General features: G+C 46.8%; 1 non-coding gene across 1 annotated transcript; it reads right to left on the bottom strand.

Moving 5' to 3' along the window:
- Positions 1-11,989: 11,989 nt before the first annotated feature.
- Positions 11,990-12,062, bottom strand: trnat-ugu (transfer RNA threonine (anticodon UGU)). The gene has a single exon. It is a non-coding gene; the product is annotated as a tRNA-Thr (tRNA).
- Between the last annotated feature and the right edge of the window lie 706 nt (positions 12,063-12,768).

Raw genomic sequence — 12,768 nt, 5'->3', positions numbered from 1 at the left:
AGTATCATCCACATAGCAATGGGAATTTATTCCATGACTGCGTATAATTGGGGGACCCGGGTAGATGAAGCTCGTTAGCCTTGTCCGGCAGTTCATCTAGGAGAAGGAAGACTGATTTAAAACCTCCACTGCCTTGCGGGTATACTCATATACGGGAAAGGCTTTGGGAAGAAACCCTGAGGAAAAATCAGCATCCGTCGCCATTGCCAGTTGTCTCGCTAGTCTTGCCACTGGCAGTAGGTGGTCTCGCACAAGAGAGTGGGGTTGATGATGCACAACTCTTCCTCACTTTAGTCACTGCGCAAGTCATCTGTCATCCATCACAGGATGACTAGATGGTGCTCATTGCTGCGACGGACGAATAACATAATTGGAGGTGAAATATAAAGTGAGAAAAGTAGAGGGCCAAGAACCGAGCCCTGAGGTACACCATATTTAATGTAATATTATTATAGCAGACACAATGTGTTCTTCCAGATAAGTAGGATTTAAGCCAAGAGAGAGCTAAGCCAGAACACCAAAATTACGCCATTTGTTTATTTATAGCCCAATATTTTAAATTTCAGTGACAGGCGAACCGTTTTCAATTTCAAGGTTCACTGCTCTTTTCCTTGAAAGGAACACTCCTACAGTACTGCAAAGGCTCTCACACCTATAAATACCAGCAGGATAACTTCAAAGGCAATTTATGGCACTTTGCAGAGCTGCACACACACACACACACACACACACACACACACACACACACACACACACACACACACACACACACACACACACACACACACACACACACACACACACACACACACACACATCATGTCACCCTATACTTGTGGGGACCCCCTCATTGACTACATTCATTCCCTAGTCTTTAACCATCATAACCACATGCCTAACCTTAACCCTTACCCTAACCTATATCCTAATTCTAACCTGAACCCTAAACCTAAGTCCCAACCCTAAAATTGACCATATCCCTCATGGGGACCCATAAAATGTACCCACACAGTAGGTGGTTTCAGGATTTTCTTTGGAAAGAAGTAGTAGTGTTAGTAGTAATAATTTTAACTGTAGTAGTAATACTTTTAATATTAACAGTTTTAGTGTTAGTAGTAACAGTATTAGTAACAATGTTAGTAGTAATATTTTCAATTGTAGTAGTAATAGTTTGTTTTAGTTGTAGTAATAGTTTTAGTAGTAGTGCTATTAGTAATAGTTTTTGTAGTGTACCTTTTAGTTGTAGTAATAGTTTTAGTAGTATTAGTAGTAATAGCTTTAATAGTAGTAGTAGCAACATCTCCTAGTAAACTTCCTGATCAAATTAACTTCTGTGCGATCAAATTCGTCAAATAAAATTAAATAAGAGCAATGATAGCTTCATAACAATTAACTATTTTTATAGATTTTCATCTTTTTAGTTATGCAGCAAATTATGATTTTAACCACTTTAGAATATTGGCCAATGGGCCGGTTATTTTACCATCACTTTACAATACAATATATGTAAGGTGATTCAAAACACAAATTGGCCTTATTCGCGCGCACACACACCCACACACAAAGATGAGCTTTACCATCTCAAAATAACAGACAACTGGATTTACATGTTGAGCATGCTTACTCCACAGCTTTTATCTCCTTGCATTGAACATTGATTTTAATGATGAGCTCATCTATTTGGAGGAGCAAAAATTAAATGCATAACCCCTCATAAATTTGACTTCAAATGTCTGTGTGAATCGATCAGTTTTCCCTCCTTGACTTTAACAGCCCCGTGTGACTTTCTATATCCGTCGACTCGAACAATTACTTCCACACGCCAGTGTTTACCGAGATGGGTGTAATTGTATAAACTGAGGGAGGGACGCCTGCTTCACCAGCCCAAGTCAGAGTGGGCGGTCTGGCCTCTGATGTGAAAATGTTCCTTCCTATGCAGTTAGTATGCTTGGGTTGACAATGACGAAGCCTTAGTGGAGGAATTCCCTCATCCAACCACGCTGAAGCTGATGGGTGTGCAAGAGCGCTGAACCCAGTAGTGGGAGGAAGAACAATCCGTATTCAGCATTTTGAGTCATGAAACTGCAATTCACCTCTATATATCAATAATCCCATGACCGGAGGTTTGTAGGGTGTAACAAATGCCACACATGCCTACATATGCTTCATCACCGAGGCTTATTATAGATGTATGTTTACAGATCCAGCACAATCAAAATCAAGCCTCGCTGCAGAGGACTTTTGTGAAACTTGCTATGAAAATGGTTTTTCATGCTTATAAATGCTACATGCTTACATCCTGGATTAGTTTTAATGGTAAACCAAACAATGTTAAGCCTGTGCTTAGAAAAAAAAGGTTAATGCCAACATAGGCCTACTTCCTGATATACTTCTATGTTTGACAATTTGATATGTCAGTCACATAAACATAGGACCTAAAGTGAGGAGTGGAAAGTAGATGAAAGGTAGATGAGCTAAAGATTTGAGATTAAAAACAAATCACATGTCTTGACAGTCTCAAAAATCTGGATATTCATCGCTCTCGATTCACTGAGATCTCATTGCAGGTTCATAGAAAAGTATGAAATATGTGTAGGGGAGAGTGGGGCAGGATGAGCCAGTGGGTAAATTGACCCACCTCCCATATCTGGGCAAACTGTAAACAATCTGTGTCACGTGACCATACATTTAGGAAGAACCCTTGATTTACTCTGGCTGTAATGGGAGGAAGCGCATGGGGGAAGTGGTAAGCATATTTTTTACTCAAAAAACTTTTTTTGCAGTTAAAAGTAAAATGTTTTACATATCTGGTGTAGTGACTCTTGTGCCAATGCAAATTTAGTAATGTTTGATAATACATATTGTAACGTCCCTCAATAAGAAGGCTACGGGATGAGACATCAGCTGGTTTTGGTAGCACTCTGTTAGCGGCAATACACAGGCTACTGTGGGCCGTAGCCAACGCCAAAACAACAAAAACTTTTCCGCTTTACCCTGAGTTCTCTGCACTCCCAACTCGCTTGGCTCCCCTTTATCATCTAACTCCGCTCCCCATAACTAACAGGAACAACAACACAAACATCCCCCCTAACTCTCTGCCAGTCACAGGTATGCCATCTCACCCAAACCACCACCATAGGCAACTGAAAAGGCCCCACAGGCCCCACAGCTTCCAAGCATACAACATGCTTGCTAAGTGACCTCTTCAGTCTAAACTGACTGCAGGTATCCCCACCCTGATAAACAACACAGTTGCATGACACATGCAGAGCCCTAGAAAGAGAGAGTTACGTCAGTGAGGGGTCAGAATGCGAGAGGGCCACGTGGTTCATGTAGCCGCCGAATAGTTCCAAACGAAGCGGTCATTTAAATGAACTGCTTAGCCGCGATTTCTGGTAACTACGAACCAATATTTTCAGATTTTTACATTTATATATAGATACAGATATATTCCAACGTGACACATATTCTATGCGCATGTGTAGGAATTGACGAGCTGTCATGCTTTAAATTACATCGTTAATTTGATTCAAACGTGCTTGTAAAATGGTCATCATTAAAATGTCAACTGTAGCTTCTTACCTGTAAATTAAACTTTGATTAATGCGAGAAACATACCTTCGCCATAGAAGTCCTATTGCCCCGGGTCGCACATCTCCACTGTTTGGAACTATCCGGGGCTCCCATGATCCGCCATTGCTGTTAAATAATTGGCCCATTGACGTCTACGGAGTTGACGCAACTCTCTCTTTCTAGGGCTCTGGACACATGGCCATTGAAACTCTAATGGTCACGCCCACATTTGCACATGAAACCTATCGTTGGTTTCGGTCGTCATGCAGCTGTATTGTTTATAAGGGTGGGGATACCTGCAGTCAGCTGAGACTGAAGAGGTCACTTACTTGAGTGATGAAACGTATCTGTCAATAAACGCTGTATCCAGATGAACTGAATCAACCTTCTTTGAATGGGAAGTAAACACCCTGAAATATTGGTAGCTGTACCTGATTTACCTCCGTCTCATTTTTCCTTTCTGAAATCGACTCATCTTACCCCACTCTTCCCTGTAGTGATGTTTATTTCTAAGATGCAGTTCTATTCATTACAATCGAAAAACTGCAATATTTTGAAGAATGATAAAGAGCGAAGCTTTACGGGGCAAAGGTCATCAGTTATAATGATATATATTCCAGTCTAACTCGAAAATGGCTGCAGTTTACTACTTTACCACTGTTAATGAAAGACAGGAATTCTACTTGGACCATTATTTGGCACAAGGACCTTTGACCCTGAGTGACATGGAAAGGTCAAACCGGAGTTAATGAGATTTTGAAACCCTTTCTATAATTTTATATGGTAAATTTTATATTCACAAATGCAGATGGTCAAGTACCACATACTGTTTACTTTAAGATGGAACTTAAGTATTATTTTAAATCTTTCAACCAACCAACCAATCAATCAATAAATCAATCAATCAACCAACCAATCAATCAATCAATCAATCAAGTTGCATTTTATATTGTGCTTTTCTTGCTGCAACAGCCACTCAAAGTGCTTTACATTTCTGGTCAAATTGTTAGGGCTCGGTCTGTTGACCAACCTGGCAACCAGCAATGAGAGCGGGGGAAGGGCGCGTCTGAAACACCTGCAGCCTACCTACTCGTTAACCACTCTAGTATAAGTTTGTTTGCTTTCCAGAACTCGTCGCGAGTTCGTCCTGAACAGTCCCGTGAGTAAATTCTTCGTCTCGAGTTTTGTGACATTTCTGTGTCTCCCGGTGGAGTACAGATTGTAGTATTCTCCGTGTTTTGCTTGTTTGATTATTCCCTTGTGTCAGTTCTCCTTGAGAGCTTGTTCGGAGAAGAACTCTCTTTGTGTTTTCCCCATTGGATTTTCCCATCGTGATTTCCTAGTTGAGATCAAGTTTTTGATATTCTAATTTCTCCTCTCTCACTGTGGATCTTATTACTCGGTTGGACTTCTAGCTTAAAGGAGCAGTTTGTGTTTTTTCCCCTTTCGGACTTTAAAGGAGCAGTTTGTGTTTTTTTCCCTTTCGGACTTTAAAGGAGCAGTTTGTGTTTTTTTCCCTTTCGGATTTTAAAGGAGCAGTTTGTGTTTTTTTCCCTTTCGGACTTTAAAGGAGCAGTTTACGTTTTTTCCCTTTCGGACTTTAAAGGAGCAGTTTACGTTTTTTCCCTTTCGGACTTTAAGGGAGCAGTTTACGTTTTTTCCTTTTCGGATTAAGGGGGCAGTTTACGTTTTCCCATTTTTAAGAAGCTATTCTCAAGTTCCGCCTGAAGCGCCTTCCCCTTCTGTCCAGGCCCGGGCGGCTCTCCTCTACGAGTCCTGCCAGGTTGGTGCTTTACTTTGTCTTGTGTTGTCGCTATTGGGTTCGTTCTACAAACCTTAACAGTACGAACTCGCCTTCACTATGAACCCAGACAACCTAGACGCCAATCCTGTCCAGGCTGCTCTCTATAAGCAGATTCAGCTTACAGCCTCCCACGGCCAGCAACTACAAGAGGCCGCTGTTGCCATGCAGGGCCTCCGGGCTCAGGTGCAACCCCTCCAGGCTTCGGTGGATTCTCTTTCGGCCCAGCAAGCGGCGCTCGCGAGCCAACAAGAGGAGGTTCTTAAGCAGTTGCAAACTCTCACAGCGGCTATCACCATCCAGCCAGCTGTCCCACCAGTTCCGGCCGCCCCTCCTCCAGCAGTGCCCGCAGCCGTTGCCTTAGACAATCCTACCGTTTATGTTTCGGATTTCCGGGAGCCCAGTATCTCCAATCCCAAGCCTTTTGATGGCAACTTTGAGACCTGTGCCACGTTCATCATGCAGTGTGAGCTTGTCTTCGCCCACCATTCCAGGGGGTTCACCACAGATGCTGCAAGAGTTGCTTACGTGACTAACCTGCTGACTGGCCGCGCTGCTCTGTGGGCCACTGCTTCCTAGTCCATGGGGGCCAGTTTCTGCTCTTCCTACGATGACTTTGTGGCTGAGCTTCGGAAGGTATTCCATCATCCAGTGTACGGTCAGGATCCGGGTGTCCGATTGAGCAGGATCCAGCAGGGCAGTGGCAGTGTCACTGACTACTCAGTCGAGTTCAGGCTGGCTGCGGCTGAGAGTGGCTGGAACGGCCAGTCACTTCGGGTAACCTTCCGTAGGGGCCTCAGCGATGCCGTCAAGGATCAGCTAGCTCCCGGGAGGATCCTACCTCTCTCGACGACCTTATCAGCCTTGCCATCCGCATCGATGGACGTCTCCGCGAGAGAAGGCGCGAGCGAGGTCTACGGGGAACCGTTTCTACCTCTCAGCCATCCAGAGCTTCCGAAGGGGGCTCTTCTTCGTCGCACTCCACTTCCCCTGTGGCAAGCCTCTCCTCCTCCCAGACAGTGACAGAGGAGGAACCTATGCAGCTTGGGCGTACACGACTGACTCCCGCTGAACGTGAGGCCCGGTTCAAGGCAGGTCTCTGTCTTTACTGCGGTCTTAAGGGACACCGGATCAGCGAGTGTCCTACGCGGCCAAAAGATTAGGCTCACTGGGACCCCGGGAGATCCTAGTGAGCCGTCTTTCCTGTTCCCGCCATCCTGCTCCGGCTAACCATCTTGTGAGCGTTACCCTGGCTTGGGCAGACCAGCGGCTCACTGTAGGCGCACTCATCGATTCGGGAGCTGATGGGTGTTTCTTGGACTCTACGTTTGCTGCTCAAGCTAACATTCCATGTGAGGAATTGGAGAGGCCAATAGAGGCCTTTGCTCTGGATGAGCGCCGCCTGGCCAGTGTTACCCGACAGTCCTGTCCCGTGTCTCTCACTATTGCTGGAAACCATGTGGAGAGCCTTCAGTTCTTCGTCATCCAGTCTCCCTTAGTTCCTGTGATCTTGGGGCGTCCCTGGTTGGCTCAGCATGAGCCACACATTGCTTGGTCGTCTGGTAACATTTTGGAGTGGAGCTCCTCCTGTCACGCCCGGTGTCTTCAGGCCGCACCTGGTCCAGCAGTCCAGACTGTTCCGATTGCCCCTCCTCCCGATCTTTCCTCTGTTCCTCCCGAGTATCATGATCTCGGGGAGGTCTTCAGCAAGACGCGGGCTCAGTCTCTCCCTCCGCATCGGCCATATGATTGTGCTATCAACCTCCGTCCTGGGGCCTCTCTCCCTAGCAGTCGTCTTTACAGCCTTTCCATTCCCGAGAAGGCTGCTATGGACGATTACATTTCAGAATCGTTGGCGGCAGGGCTCATCCGACCCTCATCCTCCCAGGTGGCAGCTGGTTTCTTTTTCGTTAAGAAGAAGGATGGTGGTCTCCGACCCTGCATTGATTATCGCCAACTCAACGACATCACCATCAAGAATAAATACCCCCTGCCTCTGATGAGCTCCACCCTCGAACCCCTGACCCAGGCGACTGTCTTCACTAAGCTGGATCTCCGGAACGCCTACCATCTCGTTCGGATCCGGAAAGGGGACGAGTGGAAGACAGCCTTTAAGACTCCCCGTGGTCATTATGAGTACCTGGTAATGCCGTTCGGCCTCACCAACGCCCCGGCGGTGTTCCAGGCACTCATGAATGACATCCTTCGCGACATGCTCGACCAATTCGTTGTCGTCTACCTTGATGACATCCTCATCTTCTCCAGGTCCCTCGAGGAGCATGTCCAGCACGTGCGGCAGGTTCTCGAACGCCTCCTTCGTAACCGGCTGTTCGTCAAGGCTGAGAAATGCCTGTTCCATTCTGAGTCAGTGGACTACTTAGGTTTTATCGTGGAGGGAGGCAAGACTCGAGCTGATCCTCGCAAGATCAAAGCGGTGGTGGAATGGCCGGATCCTAAGTCACGTAAGGAACTGCAGAGCTTCCTCGGGTTCGCGAACTTTTACAGGAGGTTCGTCCGAAACTACAGCTCTGTAGCAGAACCCCTCACCCGTCTAACCTCCCCCTCTCAGCCGTTCGTCTGGTCCCCAGCTGCTCGCTCTGCATTTCTGTCGCTCAAGGAGAGGTTCACCAGTGCCCCCGTCCTACTCCATCCCGATCCCGAGAGGCAGTTCATAGTTGAGGTGGACGCTTCGGACACCGGATTGGGGGCTGTGCTCTCCCAACGATCAGAGACCGACCAGAAGGTTCATCCTTGCGCGTTCTTCTCCCGCCGGTTCCTTCCCGCCGAGGAGAACTACGATGTTGGTAATCGGGAGCTTCTCGCTGTAGTGGCTGCACTTGAGGAATGGCGCCATTGGCTGGAGGGGGCAGAGCATCCATTTACCATCTGGACTGATCATAAGAACCTGACGTTCATCCGGGCAACCAAACGTCTCAATGGTCGGCAGGCACGGTGGGCCAGTTTCCTCAGTCGGTTCGACTTCACACTGACTTATCGTCCTGGCTCCCGCAACACCAAGGCAGATGCTCTGTCTCGTCAACACCTTAAGGAACCTGTAACGGTGGAGCCAAGTCCCGTCCTCCCTGAGACCAAGGTCGTTGGCGTGGTGACCTGGGGCCTTGAAACGGTGGTCAAGCGCGCCTTGCGCTCCAGTCCAGCCCCGAGCAACGTGCCGCCTCGCCGACTGTTTGTTCCGGACTCAGTGAGGTCTCGGGTCCTCAAATGGGGCCACACCAGTCAGCTCGCTTGCCACCCTGGAGTCCACCGCACTTTCACTTTCATAGCTCGACGGTTCTGGTGGCCCACTATGAGGAGGGACGTCAAGGAGTTCGTCATGGCCTGCACCATCTGTGCCCGCAGCAAGGCCTCTCACCAGGCACCGGCTGGTCTGCTGCAGCCCCTTCCTATTCCCAGTCGGCCCTGGTCCCATGTGGCGTTGGATTTTGTCTCTGGACTTCCTCCGTCTCAGGGCAACACAGTGATCCTGACGGTGGTGGATCGCTTCAGCGAGGGTGTTCACCTGGTGGCTTTGCCTAAGCTTCCTTCTGCTTCAGAAACCGCTGACCTCCTGATGAGCCACGTCTTCCGTTTGCATGGACTTCCCAAGGACATTGTGTCAGACAGAGGGCCCCAGTTTGTTTCCCGTGTGTGGCGTGCTTTCTGCAAGGGGTTGGGCGCCTCGGTCAGCCTTTCGTCGGGATATCATCCGCAGACTAACGGACAGACTGAGAGGATGAACCAGAGTGTGGAATCTGCTCTCCGTTGCGTCGCTGCCAAGAAGCCAACCTCCTGGAGTCAGTTTCTCCCCTGGGTCGAGTATGCGGTCAACTCCCTGGTCAGCTCCGCCACCGGCCTCTCGCCCTTTGAGGCATCCCTGGGTTACCAGCCGCCCGTCTTCTCTGCACAGGAGTCCGAAGTGGAGGTTCCCTCCGTGCAGACTCATCTGGACCGCTGTCGTCGTGTCTGAGAGATCACCAGGGCTGCGCTGCTCCGTGCTACGGAACGTGCCAGACGAGGAGCTAACCGTCGCCGATCCACAGCACCAGCTTACCAACCCGGACAGAGAGTCTGGCTGTCCACCAAGGATCTCCCCCTTCAGTCCTCTGCCAAGAAGCTGAATCCCCAGTTCGTTGGACCCTTCGAGATCCAGGAAGTACCCAGTCCTGCAGTTGTGCGTCTTAAGCTCCCGGCCTCCATGAAGATCCATCCGGTTTTTCATGTGTCCCGAGTAAAGCCTGTCTCCGAGAGCCCCCTTATGCCTCCGGCCCCAGCTCCGCCTCCCCCGGAGATTGTGGATGGGCATCCACAGTGGAAGGTCCGTCGGCTGATGGACGTCCGACGCAGGGGACGGGGGTTCCAGTATTTGGTTGACTGGGAGGGCTATGGGGTGGAGGAACGAAGCTGGGTATCCCGCCAGCTCATCATGGACCCTGGTCTGCTCGCTGAGTTCTATCGCCGTCACCCTGACAAGCCTGGCAGGTCGCCTGGTGGCTCCCGTAGAGGGGGGGGGGGTACTGTTAGGGCTCGGTCTGTTGACCAACCTGGCAACCAGCAATGAGAGCGGGGGAAGGGCGCGTCTGAAACACCTGCAGCCTACCTACTCGTTAACCACTCTAGTATAAGTTTGTTTGCTTTCCAGAACTCGTCGCGAGTTCGTCCTGAACAGTCCCGTGAGTAAATTCTTCGTCTCGAGTTTTGTGACATTTCTGTGTCTCCCGGTGGAGTACAGATTGTAGTATTCTCCGTGTTTTGCTTGTTTGATTATTCCCTTGTGTCAGTTCTCCTTGAGAGCTTGTTCGGAGAAGAACTCTCTTTGTGTTTTCCCCATTGGATTTTCCCATCGTGATTTCCTAGTTGAGATCAAGTTTTTGATATTCTAATTTCTCCTCTCTCACTGTGGATCTTATTACTCGGTTGGACTTCTAGCTTAAAGGAGCAGTTTGTGTTTTTTCCCCTTTCGGACTTTAAAGGAGCAGTTTGTGTTTTTTCCCCTTTCGGACTTTAAAGGAGCAGTTTGTGTTTTTTTCCCTTTCGGACTTTAAAGGAGCAGTTTGTGTTTTTTTCCCTTTCGGACTTTAAAGGAGCAGTTTACGTTTTTTCCCTTTCGGACTTTAAAGGAGCAGTTTACGTTTTTTCCTTTTCGGATTAAGGGGGCAGTTTACGTTTTCCCATTTTTAAGAAGCTATTCTCAAGTTCCGCCTGAAGCGCCTTCCCCTTCTGTCCAGGCCCGGGCGGCTCTCCTCTACGAGTCCTGCCAGGTTGGTGCTTTACTTTGTCTTGTGTTGTCGCTATTGGGTTCGTTCTACAAACCTTAACACAAATCAGACACCTGTTATAATAGAACACAAGCCGTTTTCTGTATAATCACTACATATTTCGTATGTGTAAGGCCACCGAAATGTGATTTACAACGATTAACTTATTCACAGACTTACAAAAAGATTTGACATGGGCCGTTTGAGACTACTGACATTAAGCAAACCAGTGACAGACCTTAGTCGATATACAGATAATGGATTGTCGACAGCAGTGGAATGGTCACCAGAAACTACAGTTATTTTCTTGTTATCGGTGTTCCGGTCAAGTTTCTGGATGATCTCCCGCACCCTGTAGCCAGGCAGGGGAACGTTTGCCTCTCTGAAGAGCACTTGGAGTTCATGAATCTCTGCGAAATGTTAAAAACAAAAACAAAAAAAGCCTTTAAGACTTTGAAAATATACAATGCCTTGAATATATGCATTTAATTCTTTTTTTGTTTTTGTTTTTTTTAAATGTTTTTCATTGTCCCCTGCTGTATTGTTTATTAAAAAAAATTATGTTTGTTCTCTTTGCAATGTTCTGAATTGGATTTAAATAAAGTTTTATTACGCAAGAAAAACATTTTTTTGAAACCCTATAATAAACAGCGGCAGAACTTTCTATTACTGGCAGATAGGACGTCCCACTGGTGCTTTTGGTACTGTGACCTTTCACTTTAAGTGACCTTTAAGGTTTCTTGTGACTAGCACCGTGCGCTTTGGGTGATGACATCATAAGGTCGATTTTCGGAGCAATGTTTTTAATTTCTACCAAGTATTGTAATTTCTTTTGTCATAGAGGGATTTAAATTTAATTAGATTTTCATTGGGAAGAAAGAATATATCCACACATTTTTGTGGGAAATCATTTAAACGATTATTCCACTGTGGATGCAAACGCCATACTCTACTCATGTTGTCGCTGCCTAGTTGATTCAAGAAACAAAACTCTGCAGAGCAGCCACCGGGCCTTCCTGTCTGTCCAGATTTCAATGTAGACCACGCTACGAGGACAGTGGATCCATACGTGGCTGCAAACACTGAGTTGTGACAGTGTCATCTGTGAAACAGACAATGCATCGCGCTGGGTTACAAGTGGTATTAGGGTCATTAGTAGGTAGGCATCCTTATCATGTTGTTAGGCTTAGTGACCCAACTAACTTGATAACATCCCATGATACATTTAGGGGCTGTATCTGTTGGATTTTACCGAGATAACAAAGTAACAAAAATAGAACACTACAGTTAAAAGCAATTGAGAGTATGACAGATACATGTCGCAGATCCCTAGCAATATACAATTTTGAAAACAATTCCCAGGCCCCAGCGAGGATCGAACTCGCGACCCCTGGTTTACAAGACCAGTGCTCTAACCACTGAGCTATGGAGCCAAACGTTACTTCCGAAGTTAAATTGAGGTATATTATGATTACTTACAAGAGGGTGGGCTAATGGATGGATGGATGGTTTAAATTACGGGTTCAGCGCATACTCACGATTTTGTATGTTACAGTTGAAATTAGCAACTGCTCGTCAAGTGGAAGATTTGTTTTTAATTAACTTTAACGTAACCTATAGCGGAGAATCTGCCAATATGTCAGTGTCCACCAATGAATACTTTTAAATAGTTTCATTGAGATAAATTTGAACAGTTAATTAACAGTTTGGGATTATGTTTTCAGCGGTTTTGGAAAGCTTGACAAAAAACAAAAACAAAACAAAAAAATAAACCTAGAACGGTTTGTTCTTCTTCGGCAAACAGAACTTGATGCGACTTGCGTTCATTGGTGCCCTCAGCTGGTCAAATGTCAGAATGCGCGGTCTGAAAGATCCCAAGGGGTTGGTTGAATGAATGTTTAATGAGTACGTCTTTTGTATCCACGTGTGTTTTATTTGCAAACTCTCCTCTGGGAATGAATTGATGATCCTCACAAATTAAAAGCTCTGCTGTGATTCCAAGAAGATAAAGTTCATTAATATGCAGTTGGCCCACAGTCTGCAAGTCAATTGGGGCAGTTAAGATTGGAGTTTGGGGAACACCTTGCATCGCCTTTCTGATTGTCTGGACTGGATTATTCTATGATGCTGGATAAAGCT

This window comes from Lampris incognitus, chromosome 15 (genome assembly GCF_029633865.1).
Source record: "Lampris incognitus isolate fLamInc1 chromosome 15, fLamInc1.hap2, whole genome shotgun sequence".
Taxonomy (NCBI): domain Eukaryota; kingdom Metazoa; phylum Chordata; class Actinopteri; order Lampriformes; family Lampridae; genus Lampris; species Lampris incognitus.
The sequence above is the reverse complement of the archived record's forward strand: the minus strand, read 5'-3'. Positions and strand labels throughout refer to the sequence as shown.